Source organism: Pinus tabuliformis, chromosome 7, assembly GCF_031772625.1.
Source record: "Pinus tabuliformis cultivar Carrire ecotype Pingquan chromosome 7, CPIR1, whole genome shotgun sequence".
NCBI classification, from domain to species: domain Eukaryota; kingdom Viridiplantae; phylum Streptophyta; class Pinopsida; order Pinales; family Pinaceae; genus Pinus; species Pinus tabuliformis.
This window is the reverse complement of record NC_142293.1, coordinates 1,733,377,412-1,733,396,377: the sequence shown is the minus strand read 5'-3', so window position 1 is coordinate 1,733,396,377 and position 18,966 is coordinate 1,733,377,412. Positions and strand designations below refer to the sequence as shown.

The 18,966-nt window shown below is 41.8% G+C and overlaps 1 protein-coding gene across 5 annotated transcripts in view; it reads right to left on the bottom strand.

Moving 5' to 3' along the window:
- TRM9 (RNA-binding (RRM/RBD/RNP motifs) family protein) overlaps positions 1 to 18,966 on the bottom strand; it is a 308,840-nt gene that overhangs the window by 34,215 nt on the left and 255,659 nt on the right. The gene's annotated exons all lie outside the window — the stretch shown is intronic.

The following is an 18,966-nucleotide window of genomic DNA, read 5'->3' as shown; positions in this document are numbered from 1 at the left end:
AACAGCCCTTCTACACCACAATTTCATCATTTTGGTTCATTTGGATGGCTTATTCTGTGAAAATTTCTTGAAATGCAGTAACTAGAAATATTTCTTCTAATTGTAAATTTAATTATGCAGTTTATTTTGTTTGCGACAAAATAATGAAATATTCACATTGCAATTTCTTCACCAAATTAAATATTGTGAAAGAAAAAACAAGAATTGAGAAATACTAGCACACACACAAAATTTTGACACCGTTATTTTGGACAAAAGTCCCCGGAAAAGCCTAATGTGGGAAAACCGACTGCAATAACTAAGGGTTTATTTTATTACACATCAATGAAAAATCTGAGTACAATCTTTGAAAGCCCAAATGGCTATCCAATCAGCAAGAATTTGACAAAAATTATTTAGAGAGAAAATTCTCTCACTCCACAAGCAAACCCTGGCATCTATCTCCCTCTAAAAACTGGTCGTCCAACACCTGCGCAGGTCGTTTCTGCTTCTGACAATCCACGCGACTGTGCTAGGAAAACTCGCATGATACTCGCGGCTATACTGGGAAAACCAGCATGACCCTAACTACGACCGTCAAAAAATTCTACGTGATCCTTGTGGTTGTTCTAGGCTAGCTTCGTTGTGGAATACTTTAGTCACTTGTTGTTGCCTCTCTGGAACTGGAAATCTTCCTTTGGATCACTGTCTCTGCCCCTCTGACACTTGCTACTCGATCTCTGACTCAATCTCTCCTCTTAAACACCTGCATTGGAGAATCGAACTGTCTAGATCACTGAGTATCTACACTAGTGTGTTCTCCATCTAACCCATCGACCTCTTTTTATAATCTCCAGTTGGTACTCCCCACGATTAAAACTTAATCGATGGTTGAGATCATCTCCAAGTCAATCTGTGTGAATTTCTATAAGATTCACACCTTTCTCAATTAATTCCTATTAATTAACCACTTTTCTTAAGTTAGGAATTTTTTAATTATGGTCAATTAATTTAATTGAGCCATCTCTAGGTGGAATTTCCAGAAACGATTTTTGGGTTTTGGATAACTCCTGTGTTTTAGCCTCTCCAAAAAGTCTCAAGACTAAAACACCATCCGATGCTACAAAAACTATCACTCCCTCTTAGCGAGGAAGGTGTTCTCTCCAACTACTGTTGCACAACTGCACAACACCTTGTGTCTACAACATCCTCCCATAAACGTTATTGATGTCTGACAGTTGTAGTTGGTTGCCACTATCCACCAACTACTACGCTAACTCTGATTCATCTGCTACTGACAGTAGTTGAACCATGTTGTCGTTGACATTACATTGTACATCTTGTATTGCTGCCAACTCTGCATCTGCACTGCAACTCAACTCCATCTCAATTGCTGTTGTTGCTACTACAACTGAGAAGTATCCAATTTACTTTGCCCCTGCTACGGAAACAGATTCTCCACTATATCCATCTGTTCTTTGAAATAGACGAACTTAGCTCTCCCTAAAGCTTTCGTGAGCATATCTACAACCAGCTCGTTAATGGGAACATATTGTAGTTGGACAGTTCTACGCTGCACACAATCTCTGATGAAATGACACTGAATATCTATATGTTTCGACCTATCATGAAACACTGGATTCTCAGAGAGCTTGATGCAACTCTGATTATCACAGTAAACACTGCTCGCCTCCATCCTTTGCATGAACAGGTTTACTAGCAACTTCTGAAGCCATATAGCTTCGCACGTAATAGTGCTAGCTGCCATATATTCTGACTCTGCAGACCTCCGGACTATTGATTTCTACTTCATGTTGCACCAAGAAACCATCCCTGCTCCAAAGTTGAAGTACCCAAGGGTACTTTTCCTATCAACTGAACTGTCTGCCCAATCTGCATCTATGAACCCACATAGTCTGACGTCACCCCCTCGTGTATATTTCAACCCATACTCTATTGTGTCACACACATACCTTTAAATGTGCCTCGCTACAATCCAATGTACCCTCTTTGGTTCCGCCATAAACTGACTAAGAGTGTTGATCGCGAAGCAGATATTTGGCCTAGTGTTGAAAAAATACATGAGAGAACCTATGAGTTGTCTATACAAGGTGGGGTCAAAATCTTTGTCGTCTTATGCATTTCTGCGCTTCCAATTGGTTATCATGCGCATAGACATGGGTCTACAATCCTGCATTATGAATCCCTTTAGAATATTTGTAGCATATCTCCCTTGACCAACAAAGATCTCCCCGTCCTTCTGCCACACTTCCAATCCTAGGAAATAGTGCATCAACCCCAAATCCTTCATATCAAACTTTCTTGTCAGATTCCTCTTGCAGTCCTCCATGAGCCCTGATGACCATGTTAGAAAGAGATCATCCACATACAACACTAAGATGAGTGGCTCATCCTCTACCATCAAATAGTAGAGGTTGGGATCTGCATCACTCTTGACTAATCCCATCTACTGCAAGTAGTTGTCAATCTAACCATACCATGCCCTCGAAGCCTTCTTGAGCCTGTATAGAGCTTTCTTCATCGTGTACACATGAGTGTGCTCTCATGAGTCTCGAAGCCCTTTGGTTGTTCTATGCACACCTCCTCCTCTATCACCCCATTCAAGAATGTTGCCTTGACATCCATCTGGTGAATCTACCACCCCATCTGAGTTGCTAGGGATATAACTGACCGGATAAAAGTGTATCTGGCAACTAGGATGAAGGTCTCCTCATAATCTATCCCTTCTTTATGTGCATACCCCTTTGCCATGAATCGAACCTTGTACTTCTCCACGTTGCCATCTACGGCGTCTTTGATCTTGTAGATCCAACAAGAACCTACAACTGACCTGTCCTCAGGCCTCGACACCACCTCCCAAACATCATTTGTCATGATAGAGTTGTACTCCTCTACCATGGCATCTACCCACACCTAATATTGTGCGGCCTCCTAGAAGTTGGAAGGTTCTACAACCTGAGCCACCAATGCTTAGTACCTGTCAGGTTGTTTGCACTCTCTCTTGCTCGTTCTAAGAGCTCCAGTGAACTCCTATGCATCTCTCAATGTCTGACGAACTTCTTTGTTGGTTCGACCACTAGTGGTGAGAGGTTCAACCAGCTCCTCCTCATCCTGCCTCTGCTACTCCATCTCCTATGAACTCATTGGATCCCCTGCCCCTGAGGAAATTCTAGTATTGGTCACTGTACTGGATCCCTGTGACTATCCTATCGGTGGTCCCACTGGGTGCCCCGTGACTACCTCTGTTGTTGGACCAATGGCGCTTATGTTGGCTCACTCTGATCTCCTGTTGGCATCTCACATGACCTTTTGAAGGCTCTGTCCTCCATGAATTTCATGTCTCATCTCACTATGATCTTCCTATTGCTAGGAACATAGATCCTATATGCCTTTGAGGTTTCGCCATACCCAACAAGAAAACCCTTCTCTACAATCTGATCCAATTTGGTACGCTTCTCATCTGGCACATGGAAATAGGATATGCTACCAAAGATCCTAAAGTGACTTACCTCGGGCTTCTTTCCTGGGAAGACCTCTTCTAGCATTATCTTCCCCAATGCCTTATGAGGAACCTTGTTCTAGATATACATTGTTGTGTTACATGCCTCTGCCCATAGAAACCTAGGCAAATCTTGGTCATATAACATTTCTTTTGCAGCCCCAAATATAGATTTGTTCTTCCACTCCACTACTCCATTCTATTGTTGATTGTATGGAGTTTTCCACTCTATTTTGATGCCTTCCTTCGCACACAAATTTGTGTGGTCTTTATATGTGTACTCTCCACCATTATCTGAGCGAAGCACCTTGATCTTCTTCCCTGCCACATTCTCTAGCAAAGCCTTAAACTCCTTGAAGCGATCGAATACCTCATCCTTGGTCTTCAACAAGTAGATCCAGGTATTCTTAGAATGGTCATCAATAAAGGTGATGAAATACTCTGCCCCACTGAAAGCTTTAGTGGACATAGGGTCACAAATGTCTGAATGTATAAGTCCCAACATGCCATCTACTCTACTGTCACTTCTTAGGAATGTTGTCTCAGCATGTTTCCCAAGCACACACCCTTTGCACACATCATCATGTTCCATGCCAAGTTTTGGAACAATTGTCACAGTGTCCCTAAGCATTCTAAGTGCTCCATGGTGTAAATGTCCTAATCTCCTATGCCATAGCTCATTCAGGTCTTTCCCACTACTACTGTCACTGTTGTTGGAAATACTAAGAGGGGGGATGAATCAGTATTTCTTTTCAATTATTATTTTTACTAGTTAGATCACTTATATTTAGAACACAAAATGAACAATAAGAATAAATGCTTTTATTAATTTCTTCTTTACAATAAATCAAGTACAATATATGTAGGGCTCTAACCCTAGATGAAGACACCGATCTTCAATCTCCCAAGCTCCAACCTGTATTTTCCAAGCACCGACTTGGACTTCCAAGGCTCCAACCTTGTCAATTTTGAGGCACCAACCTCAAGGGCTCCAACCTTGTCAATTTTGAGGCACCAACCTCAAGGGCTCCAACCCTATATCTGGTTCAGGCTCCGACCTGGTTTCTTGAGGACTCTGATCCTCTAGGGTTCCAACCCTATCCTCCAAGGCACCAACCTTGTCTTTTCGAGGCTCCAACCTCTTGGGCTCCAACCCTCACTTTACTTCGTCAAGATGTATTTGGTTATACTTCAAGGCTCCCAATGTCTTCTTCAACGAGCCCTTTCAATCTTCGCTTAGTTTTCACTTTAGTCTCCACGTCACATCATCAATGACAACCTTGTTCTCTTAGAAGGTGTCACCACTGCTCTTCATCGTACCCAAACAAAATTCTCCAAGGTTATTCCATGAGGGCCTTCAATAGTGCATCATGATCTCCAAGGATGTCTCCAATATCAACTTTTATTATGCTTCCAATTCCCTTCAATTGGTCTTCAATGACAACTGCAAAGTACTCTCCAAGATCTACAAGGTTCCAAAATAGTCTTCAAGATTTTTCCTCAACAACAAGATCTCTCCACTTCAAGTCTGCTTCAATGATGATTAAGTGTGCTCCAAAAACACTCAAGTGAGCTACCCCAAATCAACAAACATGAATCTGTGCTAGTGTATCCTCTAGAGAATCTCCAGGTTTGGTGAAATTCTCACAGTTAGTTTGCAAGAAAACTTGTGCCCTAGTTGTGTCTTTGGAAGCCTATCTTGAGCATCTTGGATAAGGTGGTCTTCTTAAGGGTCTTTTGCATAGTATTTGAAGGAATAAATCATTCAAGACCCTTTCCCTTCTACCTTGACTTAGTGAGCACATAGGAGGATTTCCTCCCAAATTATTCATAAACCCTAGGTCTTGTGTGGTCCTCTTTCTAGGTCTTTCTAGTGAAGCAAGTCCTATTTCAAGAGACAAGTCACAATACATCCTGAAAAGCTTCTAGAAAGATCTTAATCACTTTGGAAATCTTGACCTTAGGCATACTCATCATTATTGAACACCACCTACCCTAGGTCTAAATCTTCCTCATAGGTCTTTCTTGGAGAGACTATTACTTCATCAAGCCCTAATTAAGCCTCTCCTTGAATGGGCCTTGGGAATCTCTTTATATCTTATCATTGATCCCATCATTACAAGTGATCTCCTCCATACCGGTACTCCTCCCATCGGTGAAAGTCCGTAAAGAGCACGGGACACTAACCGAGGTGACAGTGAGTCCTTGTCCCATTGTTGTAATTTGGTGATTGGTCTAGTAGTTGTCCCTTAGGTACCCCTCCTAGGACCCCTGCTAGATTGTGTGGCAACAAGTCCAATATGAAAATGGGATGAAATGAGGCCCATGATTGTTTGAGTTTGAGTCAAGTAGATACAGTGTGAAAAATGTGAAACGTGGTCCACAGGAGAGTTTGAAGGTTAGGGCCTTCAATGAGGAAAAGTAGTGGCTTATTGTGATAGGGTATAGTGGCATCCTTCAGGTAGAGGCCTGAGAACTTCGGAGTGGTGGCTTCCATCCAATGGCAGTTGGAAAGACTTGGGTGTTGGGGCATCCAACAGGTGGTGGCGTGCAAAGTCGTGGGAGTGGTGGCTTCTCACAAGTGATGGCCTGCAAAGTTCATGAAGTGGTCGCTTCCAATAGGCTGTAGCATGAGGCGAGAATTGCTCGCATGATTAGCAAGTTGTCTTGTGCACACTGGTGTTGACCAATGCATAAGTAAAAGAAATATTTTGGTCAATACGAAGAAGAGTGAAGCAGAACAACTAATGGTGGTTTTCTCCCTTTAGGTTTCCACCTAACATTTAGTGTCTATGTGTGATGATGTGCATGTTGTTGATTGATGTGTTGTCGTTCATGGTTATATGTTTGTGCTTAGCTCCTCATATGTTTTATATGTTTATATGATATGCTAATGTGTTGTTGGTAATTAATGCAAGATTCAGTTATTTGTGTAAAAAAACAAAAAGCAAAAAAGTTGATCCATAGAACACAATATTGATTCACCCCCACCCCTCTCAATATTGTTCATGCTTCCAACACTTTCCCTCCTTAGAAGCATCCTAGTGCTCCTTCTACTTTGACCCACTTGATTGTCTTTTCTTTTGGCCTATGTTCTCCAAGTACTATGTTTGTACAGAAGCCTCGTCCACTAATATGGGCTTGAACAACATCACTTGCTTAGAATATGGCTATATAGACCCCCCAAATAATTGAGTACGTATGTGTTCTTTGTGGAGATACCCAACATTATGGCCATTTTTCTAAACTTTGTGGTGTACTCCTATACACTCTACCCCTGCTTCCCCTTGAAGTAATGCCACCACTTTCATCGATCCTCTACATACCCGATAAGGTAAAAATGTGATTTTATGAGGGTTTTGGATCCTCCCACTTAATCACTGGAGCATCTCCCTCCAACCTCAAGGTCTTTGAGTGGCTTTATCACTAGGTCAGGGCATGGCCCTCTAATTTCAGCCAAGCAAACAAAATTTTTAGTTCTTCCTCTATATGATTGACACTAAAATAAACTTCTAATAGTTGCATGTTAATTTTAGTTAGACAAGCCAAGACAAGAGAACACAAAAAATGGCTCAAGCCAGGGAAAAACCCTGAGATGGGGAAAACCCTTAATCAATCTTTCTTATTATTAATATCACATGTTTAGCAGAGAGAGTACAATTCAACAGAGAGAAATTCTTTAGTTCAACAAGAGATACACCTAATTCCGCTAGTCAATATGATGGTCAAACTGACCAACAATACAATGGTTAAACCTGTTCAAATTGTCCTCTCATCAAACCCAACAAATGTGGCCTTGTCTGTTCTGCCTAGGATGACATTCAACCTCCCAGAAACAGCCCAAAAACTCCGCCCTTCTGCCTAGAATACGCTGCCCAAAATTTTGGCCCAACTACCTAGAAATTGCCTCCTAGAAGTTCGACTTGCTGCCTAGAATATGCCCAGAAACTCACACGTGTATAGTCAAAGAGAGATAGAGAATATGATCGAGATGTCTTAGTTGTTCTTCTTCTTCTCATGCACTTGGATGCCTAGTGTCATAAAGGGATGTGAAAATTCCTAAAACCCGGAATCCCTACTACAGCGACTAACAATATTTCTCATACTTGTTATATTTACATGAACAAGTTATTTGTAGTTTCCTACGACAAACATCAAAATACATACGCTGCAACTTACACCATTAAAATAATATGTCGAAACAAGAAACTGAACAATAGAGAAAGATACAACACAAATGACACAGTTCTTTTTGGACAAACATCCCCGAAAAAACCCAATGCGGGAAAACCGGTGCGACAGCTCTGAGGGTTTTATTATTATGCAGTAATAAATCAGAATACAACTTTTAAATGCCTTCCCAGCAGTCCAGTTACAAAGAATATCACTGACAGAGAGATCTAAGAGATTACCTCACTCTATCATTGGAAGTCTCGACTGATCCGGCGCCTGAATGACTACCCCTCGCTGCCTCTGCACAATGTCTGCGTCAGCCCAGCATAAAACCCTCTTGGGGCAGTGTCACTCCTCCAGTTGTTCGATTGGTTGCCCAAGAACTTCGATTTTTGCCTCCCAGTCTCACACCCTAGCCCCCAGCTTCTGAAATTGATTCCTTCAGCAAATTTTCAGACTTCCTCTCATCTTCTGCATTGCCTCTCCATCAGCCTACACTACCTTTGCGTGGGCCTGCGTAGCTTTGTGTCAACCCCACTGGCTCTGTACTACCATCACTGGATCTCCCTTTGCCTTCTCTGCTGAGTATTCTCCGACAGGGAAAGATTTCCCTTCGAATATTATCCCTGCCACTCATTGCAAAAGTTCACTTCAAATTTCTCTCAGGCAACCAATGTTTTAAAACTCCGACTCCGACATCGACTGGTCGAGGGTCGACTCCGACTCGACCGGCTCGATTTCAATGACTCGGTCGTTGTACAAAATACATTAAATATTTATGTCTTTTATAAAAAAACATAATTTTAAAGATTTTCATTCATGTTTCCAAACACACATCATTAGAATATAGATAGAAGACAACATATGATCAAAGTAGGCTCATGAATATATCCATTATATCAAAATGGCACCCAATGCACTGTCCAACACATACGTGATCATGATATAGAGATCAAAACAAAAACACATAACCAAGGAGGCTAGAAATGGCCTCTACAACAAAAGTAAATTGTGACCAGTACTACTGGCTACTGCCGAAGGAGCCGAGATCACGTGGATCAATCTTTGGGTCATCATCAAAGTCAGACAAGGGGCCCCATGGCTCCTCCTCATCATCATCTCCAACTACAACTATAGAAGTGGTAGCACTAGCAGGCTGTGCAGCAGCTGCAAGCTCAGATAGACGAGATATGTGCTTTTGTCGTGGCTCCACAGAAGAAGCGCCTGCAACTGGATGACTTGGGGCTGGCCCTGAGAAGTGGATCAGGATCTACATTCAACTGAACATTATGTTCGAGTGTTGCCTCCACCTGTAAATCCAAATCAAGGTCCTCATCAGAATCAATCTGATGTTGGATCAATGTCGTCCAACACAATGGGATCTGAATCAGATCTTTTGTTCAGCGATTGGTTGCGTTTGAGCCGGAGCTTGTATTGGACGTAGCCTAGATCATTTAACCGTTTTTTATCCAAACGGTTTCTCTTCTTTGTGTGAATCCTCTCAAAGACAGACCAATTGTGCTCACACCCAGTAGCACTACAAGTTTGACTCAAAATATGTATTGCAAACCTCTGCAATTTAGGACAATGGCTACCAAAAGCCTCCCACCATTGTGTTGCAAAAAACATAGGAGTGTAATGAGTTAGCTCAAGAAAATTACAAATTATATCCAACTTTCAAATTATAAACGATTTAATGAAATAAGTATTAAGAATTTGAAAATTGAAATCTTTGTTTACCTGGCTCATCTACTTCCCTTGCAATCTTTGCTAGGTTCTTCCCAAAGGTAATTGAGGCACTGCTGAAGGTTGTGACCTGTCAGTGTATCTCCAGCTGATCACACTCCAATGGGATCATGCGATCAATGCAGTCAACTAATCCATCTCTAACCTCCCCCTTCAAAGCTCTTGTCGCCTTAGCTTTATAATGATACTGTGGGTTCAAAAAATACCCAGCTACGTGTATAGGGCGATGGAGTTGATTGTTCCATCTTTCATCAATGATTGCCCAAATGGGCCCATACTTAGCCACTTCATCCTTGTATGCCCTCTTTATTTGCTCCTTTGCTTGATCCATAGCCTCATAAATGAAGCCCATAGCCAATCTTTCCCCATCCACCAACCGCAACACCTTAACCAGTGGCTCAGCAAGCTTCACAATCTCTGCTGCCTTTCTCCAAAATATTTCTTCCTTAACTTTCTTTTTCAATTCTTTGCCTTCCAGTTTGTGAGACCACTGGTTTTGATTCCATTCTTCACTAGAAAAAATATTTTGCAAGTTTCTATGTTGTGAAAGCATAGATTGCAATGTCAAAAAATGAGTAGCAAATCTAGTGATGGCAGGCCTAATAATATCCCTGCCCCCTGTGTGTTTCCTCATCAGGCTCAAAATCCATGAATGATTATAGATAAATTTTGTTATGCTTTTGGCATGATCTACAGTGCTTTTGACCCAATCTAATTTGCCAATATCCTCAAGCATGAGGTCTATGCAATGTGCAGCACATGGGGTCTAAAAGATGGTTCTGTGCTTTTCCTCTAACAGTTTACCAACAAGAACATAGTTAGAGGCATTATCTGTGATGACTTGAACAACATTAGCCACCCCCACCTCCTCAACAACCTCATCCAATAGCTGAAGCAACAATTGTCCATCTTTTACCCATAGTTTTTAAAACCGGAACCAATGACCGGACCGGTCCACCTAATGAACTGGTTTATTGACTGGAACCGGTCTAACCGGGACTAGTTTGGTCTAAACAAACCGGTTTTAAAAAAAAACATTAAATAATTAATTTTTAATGAAACAAAACTATTTTTAAGATGTAAAACCATGATTCCAAGACAATAGAGACAAAATATGCAAAGTTTGCTCATTTATATACCATGTAAAGGTGAATATATCAAAATGGCACCGAGTGCAATACATATCATCGACAAAATAGCAAAATACACAAGAAATGAGGCTCTAAATGGCCTATAAGGTCCAAAAACAATGCTGCAAGCTATGAGGCCATTGGCCTACAATCCTACTACAAGTCTACAGTGTACACATGATCAATCATCAAGTTCATCACCACTACTAGACACAGGATCATCATCAGGAGCTACATAGACATCATCCGGTTCAGAGTCTGAGCCTTGAGGATTCCTCAGCCTGATTTGCAACCTCAGTATCAATGCCACCAATGACAATAGAAGTGGACCTAATGGAAGCACGAGTTTGTCGACCTGCACGACTAGTGCCTTGCATTGGTTCTTTGCCTTTCCTTGATGCCGCTATTGATCCTGGTTCTGATGCCGCCACATAATCTGCCTCATCCTCCGCTAAAGCCATGTCGATATCAAAATTAGCCTCAAACACAGGATCTTCAGTCTCCTCCACCCATTCTGATGTTGGATCAATATCGTCCAACACAATGGGATCTAGATCAGGTGTTTTGCTCATCATTTGGTTCCTCCTCAGTCAAAGGTTGTATTGCACGAAAACAAGATCATTTAATCGTTTTTGTTCCAAACGGTTTCTCTTCTTCGTGTGTATGCGCTCAAAAACAGACCAATTGTGCTCACACCCTGAAGCACTGCAAGTTTGACTGAGGACTCTAATTGCAAACCTTTGCAATTGAGGACACTGGCCACCAAATGACTCCCACCAATGTGCTGCAAAGAAAAAAGATTAATTAGTAACTTAGTTTATAATTTGAATTGTAAAGAACGTAAACAATTTTGACTTGAAAAGAAAAACAAAATGGAAATTGGAATTGCTTACCTGGTTGGTCCACATCTCTTGCCATCTTTGCCAAGTTTTTGCCAAAAGTACCACCTGCCATATTGAAAACAGTAAGCTGTCTATGTATTTCCAACTGGTCTGCATGGCTAGGGACCATGCGCTCTAAGCAATCAATCAATCCAACTCTGACCTCCCCATCATGCAGATCTCCTAGCCGATTTTTATAGTGATACTTTGGGTTCAAAAAATACCCAGCTACATATATAGGACAATGGAGTTGATTGTTCCATATGTTATCAATGATCTCCCATATACGGCCATATTTAGCTAACCTGTCCTTGTAAGTTGCCCGTATCTGCTCCTTTGCCTGATCCATAGCCTCATAAATGTAGCCCATGGCAAATTTTTCCCCATCCACCAACCTTAGCACCTTAACAAGGGGCTCAGTAATTTTCACAACCTCTAGAGACCTTTTCCAAAAATAAGTGTCTAACACTTTCTTTTTGGTGTCTTTTCCATCTAGTCTATGAGCCCACCGAGATTCAGACCATTCTTCAGAGGAAAACATTTTCTGCAAGTTTTTATGTTGACCATTGAGACATTGCAATGTGAGGAAGTGAGTTGCAAATCTTGTAATTGCAGGCCTAACAAGCTCTCTGCCCCCAGTGTGTTTCCTCATTAGGCTCAATACCTATGAGTGGTTGTAAATGTATTTTGTAATGCACTTGGCATGCTCTATAGTGTTTTTTACCCACTCCACTTTGCCTATATCCTCAAGCATGAGGTCTATGCAATGTGCAGCACATGGAGTCCAAAATATGGTCTTATATTTGGTCTCAAGCATCTTTCCAGCAAGAACATAGTTTGAGGCATTATCAGTGATGACCTGCACAACATGCTGCTCCCCAACTTCCTGAATAATGCTATCCAAAAGCTCAAATAGAAGGGTTGCATCCTTTACCTTATCAGATGCATCAACTGATTTCAAAAACATGGTTCCTTGAGGGCAAGAAACAAGGAAATTAATGATAGTGCGGTTCTTTCCATCGGTCCATCCATCTGACATAATGGAACAACCTGTTTTGAGCCATGAATCTTTAAACTCAACCAAATACTCATCAATGGAAGATATCTCTTTTTGCAAAAGAGCTCCCCTCAAGTCATGCATACTAGGGCCTTTGAAGCCCTTTCCTGCAGCTATAACAGAGTCCCACATAGCTTCGTAATAAGGTGAGCGAGCAGCATTAAATGGGATATCTGAATCATACCACCATCTAGTAATGTATTGATGAGAAGTTTCTTTGCATTGTCTTTTCCAATGTTGATCCAAAGTGGGTTGAGAACTTGGCTGGGAGGAAGTGGGATTAGAAGAGGCAATGTTGGCAGAAGATGAGAAATAACTTTGGATGTTTGTTCTCTTTGTTCCTTTTGATGGTTGGCCAACAGAAGGATGAACATAGTGAAATGAGTCATTGGTGGAAAGGATAGAAGAGGAGTCTTGAATCTCATAATCATCATACCCACTCTCTTTCAGGGCATCTAATAATTCACTCTTCCTTGCAATGTCATCTTGGATGGCCTTCTCCCTAGCCTTATCCTCATAGAATTTTTCAAGCTTGGAAATGTATTCTGCCCTAATAGGACCTAACAATAGATTTGGTGCATCACATGGCTTTACTTAGCCTCTTATCCCAGCCAAGTGTTGTTTCAACCTATGAATACCCCCACCTCCAATAGATTTATGGCATAATTTGCATATCATTTTTCCATCAATTACATCACAATGAGCCCATGCACTATCCTTTCCTTTTGGAGCCATGTTTGCTTGAAATAATAACAATTTGCAAAGAAATCTGCCATTTAAAAAAAAATGCAACTAAGGAACATGGAAAACCAATGATAAATGTAGGAAAAAAAATGCACATGCAAGCTACAAAATTTGATAGCATAGAGCTAGAGAGTTCATAGCATAGATGATAGATCATTGAAGTGAGAAGTTTATAGCACATAAAAAAAAAATCATGGACAGCAAACTCAAATGAGGAATTTTCAAGTGCAAATCCTTACCTAGAAATGCAAACTAGCTTCCTTAGCCTCCTCTTGAAGATGGCAACTCCACTGACAGCTACACACTATCTCCAAAATAGCTCCAACTCCAACTCCAAGATGACTGCTTCAGCAAAAACTCAACACTCTCCAAGCTCACAAACAAACTCACAAACACTCCAAATCAGTTGTGTGAGACAAATGAGTGAGAGGGGCCTCTTATAGGCTTGGAGAGGGTGTTTTTGGAGGGAAAACACCTTTAGTTTCCCCCCTAAACCCCTAAACCACAATCAGGAATACGCTTTATGCAAGTTGCGGTGGGCATGCCTAAAACTGGCCGGTTTAGGACGGAACCGGCCAGTTTGATACAAACCGGCCGGTTTTTCACTAGTTAGGGCAAAAAATGGGCGAAGGGGGCTTTCCAACCGAGTTTTTTGGCCGGTTTAGACCGACGGCCTTGCTAACCGGCCGGTTAGACCGGTAACCGGTTTTTTAAAACGGTTTTGAAAACTATGCTTTTACCTTATCAGATGCATCAACTGATTTTAGAAACATGGTTCCCTGTGGGCAGAAGATAAGAAAGTTTATGATTGTATGGTTTCTTTGATCAATCCATCCATCTAACATGATGGTACATCTTGTTCTTGCCCATGAGTCCTTGAAATCTTTCAAATACTCATTAATGGAGGCAATTTCTTTCTGCAAACGATACCCCCTTAGCTCATGCATAGTGGGGCCTTTGAAGCCTTTTCCAGCAGCATGTATGGCATCAAACATAGGCTCATAATATGGTGAACGAGAAGCATTGAAGGGGATATCAGCATCATACAACCATCTAGCTATGTAATCACAACCAGTCTCCCTCAATTCTTTCTTCCAATGGTCATCTAAAGTGGACTGCAAATGACTTCTACTAGGTTGAGGACCATGTGCATCTGATGGAGAGGAGGGAGTGAAATAACTTTTGATATTCATTTTACCCTTTCCCTTTTCTTGAATAGACTCAAAAAAGGGAGGAACATATCGGAAGGGTTGGATGCATCAGTACAAGGGATAGAGGAAGAACCCTCAAAATCAAAATGGGGGTTGGTAGCCAGCATTTTTTGTATATTCCTTTTCCTCCCAATTTCAGCCTCTAACTTTTTTTGCCTAGCCTTATCTTCTTTAAACTTCTCAAAGTTGGCTAACAAATCCTTCCTAATCTCCCCAATTTCTGGTGAGGTACATGGAGTAATTTGGCCTCTAATCCCCGCCAAGTGTTGTTTCAGCCTATTAATGCCCCCAGGACCTTCCTTAATTTTCCTATGGAAAAATTTGCAATGCATTTGACTTTCAACCATTTCAACATATGCCCAAGCAGCATCTTTCACTCTAGGTGCCATTTGACTTGGAAATGAAAGCAAACAATCTAAAAATGAAAACAAAATAAAAACATTGATTCAATGTTCATTTTTTTCACAAAAAACACTCTTCAGGATTTCTAGATTTGCACATAAAATTTAATAAGAAAAAACAAATTTTTACAAGTGAAAAAAAATACCTCCAGGCACAAATTGCCTCCTCAAGCTTGCTCCAAGAAACCAACTCCTCAATGCTGCTCCAAATGGCTGCCCAAGAAGCTCCTCACTCCAGCTACAATGCTTACCCAAAACTCCTCACTGTTGCTCCAAAAACAAACTCAACAACTCACAAACTCTCACTGAAATTCTCACTCAAATGCATGAGATGGTTGTAAGAGAATGAGTGGGGTTGAGTGCATTAAACAGGGTTTGGGAGAGGGGAATGGACCCCAAAGACTAAATAGGCAAAATTAAAACCGGTTTGGAGTCCCCAAAAAAAGTTTTTTTTTAAATCATTGTTTCCGGTTTCATTGGGCCGCTGTCACTAACTCGGCCGAGTTAGAGCAGGCTCGGCCGAGCCGGCCGGGTTAATACCGAGTCGACCAAGTTGTTAGACAACTCGGCCGGCTCGGTATTAACTCAGCCGGCCGAACCGAATCCATGGCCGAGTCATAATTTTAAGGCCTGGCTCGGGCCAACTCGGCCGAGTTGGTTCCGAGCCAGCCGGTTTTTAAAACAAAGTCAGCAACTGCTCTGCTTCAGAAATTCGATCTTCTAAACTCTCTCTGTGTGTTCTCCAAGTGCCCATCAAGCCTTCTCTTATTATCCTCTCGTTGATCAATCAATGACCCAAATTAGATTTTAATCAATAGCTAGGATCATATTGACTTGATCTCCGCCTTCTTCTAAAAGTTTCACCCACAGTTTATATTAATACCCTTTAATTATTTTAATTTCCTAAGTTTAGACTTAAGGTCCCATTAAAAATAATTAATTATTTTAATAAAACTGTCTCTGGGTGGAATTTCCAAAAACGATTTTTGGTTATTGGGGAATACATGTGTCTAAGCCTCCCTGCAAAATTTGAGACTTAGAGCACATTCGATGCTACCAAAAATCAACAAGGAATTGGTGTTCTTGATTAAATACGAGTCCCATACCCTAATTGTTAAATTATGGTATGTTCTATGCTTAGAGCAGTTTACTTCTTTTCTTCTTATTAGCCATTGTTTAGCAATCACATAAGCATAAAGTAAAGTGCAGATAGAACATTAAAAGATTGACAGAAAACAAGCCAAGACAAGAGACACCAGATGTGGCGGCTAGCCAGGGACAAACCCCAATGCGAGGAAACCCTTTGATCAATTCTTCTTTAATCTTCAACAGTTCAGCAGAGAGAAATAGTACAATATATCAGATCTATAATTTTATGACAGCAGTAAGAGATGCCCTAACCAGCACTTGCAAAGTGAATCTAATGATTCACAAATAGTCTAGGATCAACCTTAGACAATCCAGCCTTCAACGGAGATGAAGGACAGCCAAAAACAGCTCAAGAAGCATGGTTAAATCTGATCAACGTTCAGGCAGCCTTGCAGTCAGCCCTAACCAGATTTGCGCTAGTCACTTCGTGGTCAGTTCAGCCCTCCAAACAATGGATCTGAATTGCGGCTTGCTTGAGGGAGACTCCCCACACAAGGCCGCAGTCAAAGGAGGGTTCACGCTAGTCAACACTGCCCTGGCTGCACCCTAAATAGACCTGTGTCCCTTCCTTTTGCTGCGTCCTCCTCTTGCTGCGTCCTCCTCTTATGGTTGCGTCCTTGTTCCTTCCCTAGTTGCTCCTTTGTTAACCCAAACAAGAAAGGAGAGTGAGAGAGAAGAGATGATGACATGAGATGAGATAATGACTCAACCTCTCCTCTATTTATATGCAATGCTCGGCATGTGTGGCACACACTTAACTGCTGGCCGACCTTGACAATTTGTCAAGTAATTAGAAATAAATTCATATCTCTATAAATACTTGTCAGAATCGGATGATCTTTAGATCAATCCTACACCTCTCGACAAGAGGAATCTAGGAAAAATATCATGAAATACAAGATTCTCTAATAAACGAATCCCGCTTTTGTTATCACACAGGATCACGATGGTATCCAATATAAATCCAAACAGCTCACTGAAGAGCTTTCGCGACCAAACCACCTCACAAGAGGCCATACTAGCAGCAATGTACTCTGCCTCAGCGGTGCTCAAAGCCACCAACTTCTGCTTCCTACTCATCCAGGATATCAAGGCAGATCCCAAAGAGAAACAGCACCCGGAAGTGCTCTTTTGGTCCACCACACTGCCTGCCCAATCAACATCGGTATATCCAAGTAGTCTCACATCTCCTGCAGTATATCTCAACCCATGAGTGATTGTGCCACGAAAATATCTCAACAGATTCTTGGCACCAATCCAATGTGTGTGGTGAGGCTCAACCATATGTTGACTGCAAAGCATATATCCGGACGGGAGTTCACCAAGAACATCAATGCTCTGACGAGTTTATGATACTCGGTAGCATTTCATAAAATAGGTCCGGCAGCACTACTGCTTAACTTCTTGAAGTCAAGCTCCATCAGGGTAGTTACGTGCTTGCAGTCCACCATACCGAATCTCTCCAATATCTTCACCACATATTTTCCTTGATATAGAAAAATCTCCCTTGGCTTCTGCTAGACTTCTAGTCTTAGGAAATAGTGCATCAGTCCTAAGTCCTTCATCTCAAACTCAGAAGCCAACTCCCTCTTACATTTGTGAATGAGAGGGTCTGCCCCTATTAGAAAGAGGTCGTCAACATACAGCACCAGTATGAGAGGATTGTCATCTTCAACCTTAAAGTAAAGGTTAGGGTCGGCTTCACTCCTAGTGAATCCTAGCTTCATCAAGTAGCTATCAATCCTTTCATAACACGCTCGAGGTGCTCGCTTTAGCCCATGGGGCGCCTTCTTCAACCTGCACACATGAGATTCTCGATCATGAATCTCAAATCCTTCGGGTTGCTCCACATAGACCTCCTCTTTGATCGAACCATGCAAGAACGCAGTCTTGACATCCATCTGATGTAGGTTCCATCCTTGCGAAGCAGCAAGGGCTATGATCGAGCGGATGGTGGTATATCGGACAACAGGTGCAAATATCTCGTCATAGTCTATACCTTCCTTCTGAGAGAAGCCACGAGCGACAAAACGAGCCTTATACTTTTCCGCACTTCCATCAACTGCATGCTTTATCTTGTAAAGCCATTTCGAAGTGACAACTGCTTTGTCCTAGGGTCTGGGGACCACATCCCAGACATCATTTTTCATGATGGACTCATATTCCTCAGGCATAGCATCCTTCCATACTTTATGCTTCACAGCTTCTGCGAATGACAAAGGCTCATTTTGGATGATCGTGCTCATGATGGTCAAGTATCCCTGATACATGGTCGGCTTCTTACTTTCCCGGAAGGTTCCCCTGGGTGCAACGTGCCCTTCAGCATCATCAAGTGTCCCGCTAAGCCATGAAGGCCTCTTCCTGGAAGAGGAGGGCTCTTGCGGAGGGGGATCAATAGGATCCATACGTTCTTCCACATCGAGCATCATCTCATCTTCCTATTCCTTCGGTTCCCTGGTGTCAGCTTCTTTAGATCCCCTTAGAGTAGGAAGATTGTCAACTTTGCTAAGAGCCATATCTTCATCAAAGGTGATACCATGGCTAATCTCAACTTCCCTTTGACCAGCCACATAGATTCTATAGCCCTTAGTATTTTCTCTATAGCCCACGAAGATTCCTTTCTTTCCAGATGCACCCAATTTATTCCTTTTCTCCTTCGGCACATGAAAATATACAGGACTTCCAAAAATTCTAAAATGAGATACGTCAAGTTTCTTATCAGTGAACATCTCTTCGGGAGTCTTGGAACCCAATGCTTGATGAGGGCATTGGTTTTGTACATATACAGCGGTATTTGCAGCTTCGGCCCAGAGAAACTTCGGAAGTCTTTGATCATGGAGCATAGCACGGACAGCTTCCACAATCGTACAATTCTTCCTTTCTGCCACACCATTCTACTCAGGAGTATATGGTGTAGTAGTCTCCCTCTTAATGCCAGCCTCTTTGCAAAAATCATGAAACTCATTGGATTCATA